Genomic DNA, 11836 nt, shown 5'->3' on the forward strand with positions numbered 1-11836 from the left:
CGGCTATTCTTTTGTTGCCCGCGGCTATTATTTTGTCGCACGGCTATTCTTTTGTCGCCCGCGGCTATTATTTCGTTGCGCAGCTATTTTTTTACGCCGGCGACAATTTTTTGGACGTGCAGCAAATTTTTCCACGCCAAATGTTTTCATCCGTTTCGTGAAACAATCTGCCAATGGCGAAATGCAGAACTTCGCCGCAAATACATGCCTGGCGAAACATTACACCCATCACAATCCCCAACACTTTTTCCATTTGAATGTGGCTCATGGGTATAAAAGGTTGGGGATCACTGCTCTAGACTCTAAGGGGAGCAATAATCATGGATATTGGGGCTTCTTTATAAAGCGCCACTCAGTGTGCAAAGTGTAAAAAAAAGACCACAAACGCCTTTTTTGTACTTTGCCCACTGCATGGGGCATTATAAGAACTGCTGCAGGCCTCTTTGCTTTATTTGGAGTTCAGAGACCTGCAGATTGCGATTAGAATGGAGTGCTGTCTGCACTAGGGTCATAAATGACCCCTATTGTGATTGAATAGGATTATCCTAAACGAAAATGTAGGGCATTGTGTCCATGTCCATGTGAATTTCTGCATACCCCAGTTTAGCACAGTGCCTAAGAACTTAACCCCTCTTTATAAACAAGGCAGACTACTACTTTTGATTTTGCTAAAATAGGCAGATAATTAGGAAGAGCTTCTCTTTTTAAGTGGTCACAATAGCCAGGTGCTATCGCCTTGCATTCTGTGTCTCCAGCCAGCAGAGCAGTTGATTCTCTACCCAAACCTGACATGCCGATCTTATCAGTCATGAAATTTTGATTAGGAACGACAACCAGCTGAGAAAGGATAACTATCAGCCATTAGACACCTGCCTTGCAGTGTCACAGGGTCCCCAGGGAGACGTATACATTTTCCCTTAACAGTTCGTAGGCTAATCCTCATTTCCAATGCATGATTTACTGCCATATATTCGGTTTGCTATGGACATTTTAGAGGCAGTGATGTGAAAGCCCTCCCCACAAAACACCTGTTCTTTCACTTATGTTGTGTAATGCAAGCCGGACACTTCAGAGTTCTGCCTATCGTGTAAGAGCTTAGTGCTTCAATAGCCAGGGATAAGAAATGTAATGTACTGATTATTTCTATAGGGGTGCACAAACTGCAAGGATTGCTCTTAGTGGGAATAGTTTGCATTTGTTTGTGGCTGAGCAGCCTTTGGTCCGGTCCATAGACCACAATTAGTCTGGGACAAAAGACTTTCCCCTTTTCCAAAGCAGTGGATCTGGTTATTGCAAGCCTTAAGGTCCCCATACACGAGCTGTTTTTTTACTTTCAAAAGACCGGTTCCCGAACGATCTGATACTATCGTTAAGTTATCGTATAGTTGATGGTGTGCGAACGATCGTCGGTCCACTAATCGGCCCGACATTATTGTCCCCAAAATCGATCGGCCGGGTTTAAAAATTTTGGTCATTCAGCGATAAAATCTGCCAGTTGGTGTGAGTGCCAGACATCTGTCTTTGAACGATTGTTCTCTGCGCATGTCATGATTGCCAGCAGCGGAAGTCAATGAACATCGGATCGTACGTACATGTACGATCGTACGTATTTTACGATAACGATACGATGACATCTTTTTAAATTATTGTTGCCCGTGGATGGCATATCATATGGAAACCCGATCGTCATATGATCATTTGCCAATATAATTTTCATTGCACAACGAGTGAAATCGCCTCGTGTATGGGGACCTTTGCACGGGCAGATACACAGACAGATTTCAACGGCTGTTTCGGGTCCTTCAGATCGATTAGTTTTAATTGGCCGAACGATCAAATTATCTGGATATCGCCCACCATAGGTGGGCATATCAGGAGATAATCCGCTTATTTGCAGACCTTGCCAAACAAGCAGATCTCACAGCAGATGGCCACCTAAACACAAATGCTTACAGGACTATTCTCTATTCTTTGTTTTGCCATGTGATCATGAACATGGGGGTCATGGAACTCTGAGGTGACTTCTAAACCGTGGTGGCTATATATACACAATGGCATCTAACATCATGGGACACAAGTGACATCAGTAAGCACAGCTTATAAGATATACCACAGCTCTTGTGATTTGTTAGGATATTAGTAGTCACCATGGAGCTGAGGTCCCTATTACATTCATCCAAAACTCTAGGGTCCTTTTCATCAAGAGCCCATATAAAAGCATTAGGTCGACAGGACCACTTCTAAAAGCCATTATCACTATTTTTTCTGCATCTATTGTCACTCCTGTGCTATGAAAGTGTTCCCATTACATTATATTATGCCCTGCTAGACACGTGCATCACCATAGTAGTTAACAGCACAATCAATATTGCACTTGTGCCCTTAACTCTTTGCAAGGCAACTAGCCCTGGTGCTTTGGAGTCTGTTAGCTTAGTACCTTGTTAACTGTATATAATTCTCAGCAATTACTTCCCTAGCTTGTATCTATAGATTAGCAGCATGAGAGAAGTAAGATCTATTGATTTTCTTCCTATTTCCTATTCATCCCTGACACTTCCTCGCTCCCCTTATTTGTAGAGGGCTAATGTACGTAATGGGATGCGTTGCAGGATCTGCTGGGAGCAGAGGGATGAATAGATTTAGCTCATTTGAGGTACTCGCTGTTTTTTGCAAAAGAAAAGCAAAACATAAATGTCTATTTTCTTCAAATAATAGAACCATTTATAAACATACAGGGCCCAATATTACTTGGGTACCAGGGAAGCAGGACGGCTCCAGATCCATAAGACACAGAGATATAATATGGTCCTGAGAATAGAAGCACAATTGCATTTGTTGAAATTTTGATTGGCTATGAATGATGATTCTACACATGCAAATCAGGCTTTTGGACTATACCATGTTTTTCCCAATTTATGTTAAACTATGGTGGTGGTGCACAAAGCTGGTTTTCCTTGGACATGGGTAGAAAATATCCTCGGTAGATGTGCAAATGAATGCAAATAACAGGGCTTATGACTGCTGGGGGGCTTTGGAAATGTGGGAGGGCCTTAGTGGGTATAAATACAATGAGTAAAAGAAAGCGCCTTTCCTTAAAGGAACAGTAACACCAAAAAATTAAAGAGCTTTAAAGTAATAAAAATATAATGCACTGTTGCCCTGCACTGGCAAAACTGGTGTGTTTGCTACAGAAACCCTACTATAATTTATATAATAAGCTGCTGTGTAGCCACGGGGGCAGCCATTCAAGCTGGAAAAAACGAGAAAAGGCACAGGTTACATAGCAGATAACAGATAAGTTCTGTAGAATACAATAGTGTTTTATCTATTATCTGCTATGTGCCTGTGCCTTTTCTCCTCTGAATGGCTGCCTCCATGGCTACACAGCAGCTTATTATATAAATTATAGTAGACTTTCTGAAGTAAACACACAACTTTTACCAGTGCAGGGCAGCAGCACATTATATTTTAGTTACTGTTATACACTTATTTTTTGGTGTTACTGTTCCTTTAAATGCCTTGCTACACTAGTGGCAAATAGGGATGGTGTATGCTCACCAGTGGATGTGGATTTCAGAGCTGACCTTTCTGTTTAAAAAGGAATCTCTATTATAGAAAAGGAAATATATAAAGGCTTTATGGTTGAACTTAATGGACGTATGTCTTTTTTCAACCTAATTTACTATGTTACTATGTAAATATCATGTCCTGCCCACCACAACATGTTTACACTAAAGTGTTTCAAATGAACTGCTTGGTGCACAAGTAGAAGGAGAAAGAAAACTTCATATAAACCAGACTACATTCTAGTTCATACATGCTCACTGGCAGCTTATTAATTTGCACTTTGCACACTGAATTGTAAATGACCCCCGCTGTATCTGTTTTGTAACCAGTGATGTGCCTTTTGTGTTCAGAGATATAAACTAGAGCACAGAAAAAGAATATGCTACAATTTATGTGCCTTACTAACCTTATTTAATATACTAAATACCCCTTTCCATACTGCTTTACATAAAGATAGCTCTTATGCTGATATATTCCTATATGTCGGGTCTGTAGCCCTCCAATCTCCCCCTGCATGCGGCTAGAAAAATGTACAACAAGGCACCATGCACTTGTACCTTAAGTGTGCACGTGTAGATTCTTATATCCACATTTTCTCTGGAAAAGAGGCGCTTGCGAGGGGACATGATTACTCTGTACAAGTACATTAGAGGGGATTATAGGCAGTTGGGGGATGTTCTTTTTTCCCATAAAAACAATCAGCGCACCAGAGGTCACCCCTTTAGATTAGAGGAAAGGAGCTTCCATTTGAAGCAGCGTAGGTGGTTTTTCACGGTGAGGGCAGTGAGGTTGGGGAATGCCCTTCCTAGTGATGTGGTAATGGCAGATTCTGTTAATGCCTTTAAGAGGGGCCTGGATGAGTTCTTGATCAATCAGAATATCCAAGGCTATTGTGATACTAATATCTACAGTTAGTACTAGTGGTTGTATATATAGTGTATGTATGTGAGTGTATAGATTGGTAGGTGTGGGTTAAGTGTGCTGGGTTTACTTGGATGGGTTGAACTTGATGGACACTGGTCTTTTTTCAACCCTATGTAACTATGTAACTATGTATATAGTTTATCATTTTTAACATAGTTTTGGCCCTGCAGGGTTGGCAGGGGGACAGGGGTGCTGAAAAAAGGACCAGCATCCCCCAGTGCCCTCCCTCATGCTTCAACCATCAGATCAATTTGCTAAAGGGCACAGGAAGGAGAGGGTTGGGTTCACATAATATGGAGGGTGCCCCCCAAATATTTTTTTTTTGGCAGGTAGGACCAGAAAAGTGAAGTTACACCACTGCTTCCTCCAAAATACACAAATGAAATATGCATGACAACAGAAATAAACACAAGCTTATGACAACCCGAGTTTATTCACAATGCTCGTATGTTTTCCTAATTACATAAATTTGATTCATAGATACTTCCATTCTCTGTGCTGAGTTATGCCGAGCCCACACAAATTCAATTAGTTTAGAGTTGTCACCGAAAATGCAACTAACAGCTAACAGGATTCTTCCCATTCTCAAACCTGTCATTTGTGCCCACATAACAATCTCTCCAATGACTCAACATATTTTAGCTTATTCTAAAATTGCTGATAGCATTGTTTAATTGATTTGTGATCGTGTCTGGCTAGTAACCTATCTTTAGCTTGATGTGGCTGGGAACAACTTCTTCTTTGCTGTTTTAGAATAGATCATCTTTTAGTACATCAGGAAAAAAAAATGTTGATAAATAAAGATGGGTGGATAGCAAGTTGCATCTGTTGTTTTTAGCTTGCTAACCTTAATAAATTAATATACAGGTATTAAGGTATTTACGGTAAATGATTTCTTTTTCTCTGAAATAATAAAACAGTAGTTTGTACTTGATGGGAACTAAGATATAATTAATCTTTACTGGAGGCAAAACAATCCTGTAGGGTTTATTTAACATTTAAATTATTTTTAGTAGACTTAAGGTATGGTGATCCAGATTGTGAAAAGAGCCCTTCCCCAGTAAACTCCAGGTCCCAAGCACTCTGGATAGGATTTTTAAACTTATTAAGTACCAGTACCATTATTTTCCCATCTGTATTCTACCATTTTTATGAAACATTGTTACACCCAGTGATAAATGCCCATGGCATGTTAAATTTGCTTTTTATTAAGGTAATATACAGTGTTTGTATGGCTTTATGTGCAAAATCCCTTTGGTGCCGTATTAGGTCCAGCCTATGGAAAAGCCCTTTAGCACAGTAGCTCTGGTTTGTGCTGGGGATATTGTGAAAACAATTGTATTTTGTTTTACTATAGATACTAGTATGTTATTAAAGGGGCAGTTCACCTACCAGTCACCTTTTACAGTTCAATTATCTTGAAATAGTACACAAGAAATAATGTCCCTTTTTCAGCTGTTTATTGTTTTTGGCGATTAAAGTTTAAAGTTCCATTATTCACCTTCTTGTGTTTCCCAGGAGCTGCTTAGTAAAGAGTAAAGGTGGACAGCAACTCTCAAAATGTTAATACATTAGCAGATACATTTCTTAACTGCAATGTTACCGAGCTGCGAGCTTTATTAATGTTAGCAAATGATAAACAGGTTGCTGACATTCCTCTGATGCTGCATCAGTATGTCAACTAATATAGCACTTTGGAGTCCTGTAATCGTTCAACTAAAACACCAGAGAGAAGAAAACTAAAGGATAGGTAAGCTATGTCACTGGGGGTGCCAAACTGTGCTAAACTGTGGCATGCCCCAAGTCACTATAATTTTACCCTATGTTGGCACTCCTCTTCTGTTAAAAGTGCATTAGCCAAGGGTAGTTTTCTGCAGGCCAGGCTGCACTCATCTTCCCCCAGTTTCCCAGGCATCCCCTGCACCTATTAGTATTGATATACAGTATATGCAGTATAAAAGACACGCTTTAAATAATATTAATTAGCTTGCTTTCCAATTGCTGGGGCTACTGACCTTACCAACCAACTGGTATTTAATGTTTCACCTTGTAAAAAGGCAAAATAAAGAAGGCAAATAATTTTCATATTTGCCTAAAAACAAATTAAAACCAACTACAGGTATAGGACCCATTATCCAGAATGCTCGGGACCTGTGGTTTTACAGGTAAGGGGTCTTTCCGTAATTCGGATCGCCTAACTTAAGTCTGCCAAAAAAATATTTAAACAGTAATTAAACCCAATAGGGTTGTTCTGGCTCCAATAAGGATTGATAATATCTTAGTTGGGATCAAGTACAAGGTACTTATTATTACAAGGAAAAAGAAAACCATTCTTAAAAATGTGAATTAATTGATTAAAATGGAGTCTATGGGAGATGGCGTTGCCATAATTTGGAAGTTTCTGGATAATCGGTTTCCAGATAAGGGGTCCGATACCTGTACAACGATGTTCAGATTATATTGAGATCCAACAGACCGAAATATAATTTAGGGATGACTTTTGCCTTTCACCAGAGTTCATCTACAGCAACCAATCAGTTATTAGCTTTAGGGTCCCCATACACGGTAAGATCCGCTCGCTTGGCGAGTTAAAAAAAAGTTAAAAAAAAAAAAAAATCCGATCGTTTGGCCCTGGGGCCAAATGATCGGATTATATAGGCGGCAATGGGGCAGTCGGTTCGGGGACCGCATCAATGAGCCGATGCAGCCCCTGATCCGACTGAATCTTTTAACCTGCCCGATCGATATCTGCCCAATTTCAGGCCAGATATCGGTCGGCCAGCCCGCTCGTTTCTGCCCCTACACGGGCAGATAAGCTGCCAAGTCGGTCCAAGGGACCGATATCGGCAGCTTCTATCGGCCCGTGTATGGGGGCCTTTACTCGGCCAGCTGCTGGTAGAAATATAAAAGGAAATAATGGATTGGTTGCCATGGATTACTTCCCAGGTCTAGTGTTCATAAATGTGCCCTGCCATAGAAAACATGTAATGTAGAGTGCCAGGGGTGATTCTACGCCCTCAGCCACCCTGAGTTGGCTCCTGTGATGCCGACCCCCCTCGCCCCCCAGCATTTACCTTTCCTGTGATGGAGGGGGTTCGGGGGGCCGCATCACAATTTCGCTTTCTGCACTAGATTACCTGAATTCCTGGTTCAAGAACAGGGAATGTGCTCTTAAGATTACCAGGAATAGCTTTTTGCCACCCCTCGTAACTTGTGGGGTGTTTCCCCTGAGGTGAGTCTCTCCACTCACCTTATGCCAGCAATTCCCCTGCAGGGAATGTAAGTAAATAAACAATCCCCAAACTAAAATTAGATTAGTTATGGGGCTAGTCTAAAAAGGAATGGGGACAGTAAGTGCTCAAAGGGCACAGGTCCCCAAATGTTACACTTTTTTTTTAATGGAGTCACCATAAAAGTGTATTTTTGATGGCAGCCCTTCAGAGCTGCCAAATGCTGAGCCTGTGATTCCCAACCAGCACAGAGATTAAAGACATCTCTAAAGCCCATTTCAGAAGAATATTCTCCAACCTATTTAAAATGTGTATATACCATTTATTTTGCGTTAAATGTGGAGTACATTCATAGCTTTTGCAATGCATTTACAATGTTGCCACAGGGTCGGACTGGGGGGTGCAGGGCCCACCAGGTGCTCCCGCCCAGCAGCATCCCCCACACCCCCTAACCAACAACCCCCCGCAGGTGCCCCCACTGAGCCTCCCTAACCCCCTTCCCTCACAGGGTCCCCCACCCTACGTCCTCTCCTGAGCGCGCATAAGTTTTACGCGTCAGGGGAGGAACGATCAGCCAGGGGGGCACAGGCATGGGTCAGGTCTGGGACTAGGGCCGGTGTCCCAGCGGCCCAGTCCGACCCTGTGTTGGCATTGATCCATTCATTCATCAATTATATTTTACTATTACTGCATTACTGTTGCTTAATGCGGTGTTACCAGGGGGGTCCTTAACCTGGTAGCATGTCCCTTCTTTAGCTTGAATAGAGGGTAGAAATTTGGTTACATTTATTCAACTCCAGAAAGATAGTAGGTAGGTACAAACTGTGTATAAGGGGGCAGATGGGTGGGGCAGCTATTAATTATTTTTATTACTCTGGTAGTGATCAAGCTGCCTGCCTGTCAGGCCTTATACTACTCTCTAAGTAGAAACTATTGCATCTTGGGAAACAGGAAGTATTTTTACATTTAGACTGATGTCAGTAATATAGTATGCCATACATGTTACACAAACTCCCATTACACAGGTTATGGTAACTTGGTTACTCCCCTATCTCAATAAATATGTCCTTTTTGCAATAAATCTTTACTCTGTGAAGCTCTCTGCCTGTCTCTATATATCATATATTGCATACCAAAAGCCAGTTTAAATTTAAGCAACATTCCATAACATATTTAGAAATTTTCAGGGTGAATGTTATTTGTAATCACTTTCATCAGGAAAAAAATATTTATTTGCGATTATATCCCAGATCACCGAAATCATTGGGGAATATGCAGATTGGCAAATATAATAACTTGAAGGAAACAAAGTAGGGTTTTTATATTCTACTTTCTTTTGTATTTTTACGCAATATGTAGCTAGCACCCCATCATAGCACCACTTATGTATAAAAATACTGGACAAACTGCCTGATATTTTAGGCATCATGACTAAAGGGAGAGAGGAAAGAAAGTTATTGTTGATTGCTATGTATTAGGCCACAGAGGTAAGGCTATAGGAAATAAAGAGTGCCCTGCCTGCTCCTAAACAGGTGGTTGCCGTTGCAGAAGGCAAAGCACACAGTATTTTTTTCTGAACAAATACTATTATTTCCTCCATCTGCAGTGTGGGCTCTGGTTACCCTGTACTTCTGGTGGAAGATACATAATTTCTGTGATAGGTGCCCTTTAAGTGTTTTGGATCAAAGATCAATGCTCGGTATACTTTAATCACTTCACTTCTGACTCAGCAACCGTGACAGGCAAAAAGGGGTGTTTTGAACACTTTGTTGTCCATCAAAAATAAACTCAAACATAATTCAGCTGGCTTTTAAGAGGTTAATATGCGTACAATGACTGCTTGTTCCTAGTACAAGGGCCACCGAAGGGCTCATTGGTCGCTAGATGCTGACTTGTTCCCATAACAGCCCTTGTGACAAGCTCTGTGTTCCCCTCCTGAAAGCCCGCAGCAGGGATTGGAGCTGAACTGCTTCCACAGCCATGGAAGAAATAACAGCCAGCAGCTCCACCTTTTATCTGTCAGTGGAAGTGCACAGGCTGTGGATTGCGAGCAGTAAATTCTCAGGGCTCTGCCTCAAGTGCTGCAGACTTTGCCTTTTCTCTCGGTTTCGTTATGAGCTGGGGAAAATAAGAACGCTGAACAGAGAGAACTCTCTCTTGATCAATGAAAGATCTGTCTGGCACATTCTACAGAGCCTCCTGATATCATAGCATGGACCCATTGATTAGTTTAACCCTTTCTGAATGTAGCAGCTATTGTAATCTATAATCACGAGCTATTGGCTCATAGACGATGAAGGTAGTTAGGCTTAGTACCCACAGGCTTTCTCATTTATGTCTGCCAAGCAGTGCCATTTTATGTGTTCCTCAGCACACTAACACAAGTGTTAATATAATTATGCCTATACCCATTGGTGCACCGATGCTACATTTCCATAAGCCTGAAAAAAACCCATATAGGGTCATTGCACGCTGCTGGGCAGAGGTAAAAGTGCACAACTGCTGCCATGTTTTTTTAACCACAATGCAGTATTGTGCAAAATGTGCAATTTCAAGTGCAAAGCACTAAATGCAGTTTTTTTCAGGAGCAGTTGTGCTTTGCTTTGCACAATGGTATCTGATGCGTTAAAACACAAACAAAACTTACAGGGCAAGGAGCTTGGACACAAGTTCCTTTAATGAATGGCATCAAATAGCACAATGACTGAGCTTAGTAACTAAGCCCTTTAGAATGAAAGCAGACATAAGCAGGGCACAAGATCTATGAAATGCATCTATGTATTGGGTCAATTTTAAAAACCAGGGACAATTACAGTTTTTTAATTTCCCAGAACAGAAATTTAAAATTTAGTAAATGTTACTGCAAAAAGGGGACGGCTGGCAACTATGCTTGAGCAGTCATCAATAGTGTATGCAGCACTGGACACTTTCTAGTTAACAAAGCTGTATATGTGTAATGAAAATATATAAGGTGTGCATCCAGAAATATGAGATCAATATTGTTCCGAACAGCTTAATTGCATGAAAAGACATTCAGCAGGCTTCAATAAAACTCACATCTGCACACAAATTCTTTACCTAATATCTCAAGGTCCCAGAAACCATTAAGCTGAATGTACATAGCAATGGTTACAGCACAAAAAGCCCTGATAAATATAGAGAGAAAAAAATTATTAAAGAGATAGACAGACACATCTAGGTATGTAGGGCCAGGTTAAAGGATAACAAAAAGTAAACTCATTTAGTCAAGACTGGACTGGCAATCTGTACATTCTGGCAAATGCTAGAGGTGGTGCAGTAAAATGCCATAGTCAGTATTTATTGGGGCAGTTTGGACGTCTGTGTACTGAAAATGCCATTGAATCCCAGTCTGGACCTGGCACTATTCTTGGGCTCACTGTCTATCCCAAGCAGGTGATGCTTTTCTTCAAAAAGGCCTAGAGTAGGGTTTTGCATAAAGGACCATAGGGGTGTGGATCAGGATCACAGTCATATATGCTCAGGGAAGTTTTTTTCAGCCACCATTCTATTTGTTGGCAGGGCCCATTGCCTAGGTGGCCATTGGGATAATAATTGGGGGAGTAGCCCTACTAACTCAGAAGTAAAGGTCCTGGTGATACTGATGAGGGCCCTGATAATACCAATATAGACCAGGGCTGTCTAACTGGAGGCCCATAAGTTGGATGTAGCTAGGGTTGCCAGTTTATTTTCCCCCCATAATACAAGCCTTCATGTCAGGGGAGGGACATGACATTATTTGGATGACATCATGATTTTAATATAATCTCTGCCCTCAAATACACATAATCTGCCCATTAAATGTATTAAGTTGGACAGCTCTGTTATAGAGAATAAGGATAATAGTTAAAAAAAATAAATTTACTTAAATAAATTGTAACTTTCTGTTTCTAAATAATAGATCCTACACCTGTGTAGTGTGTAGTCACTGACATGAATGGCATTTGCTTGCCAAAAAATACACCCTCATGTGCACACTTGCAGGTAGGTGGCAGTTATGTCAGGCACTACACACACTAGGCAGCCCTGGGCAAGATTGGCACTTTCTTGGGTTGAGAAAATATATAATGAGACTTTAGCCTTAGAGCCGGAGGAAA

Source organism: Xenopus tropicalis, chromosome 3, assembly GCF_000004195.4.
Source record: "Xenopus tropicalis strain Nigerian chromosome 3, UCB_Xtro_10.0, whole genome shotgun sequence".
In the NCBI taxonomy this organism is placed as follows: domain Eukaryota; kingdom Metazoa; phylum Chordata; class Amphibia; order Anura; family Pipidae; genus Xenopus; species Xenopus tropicalis.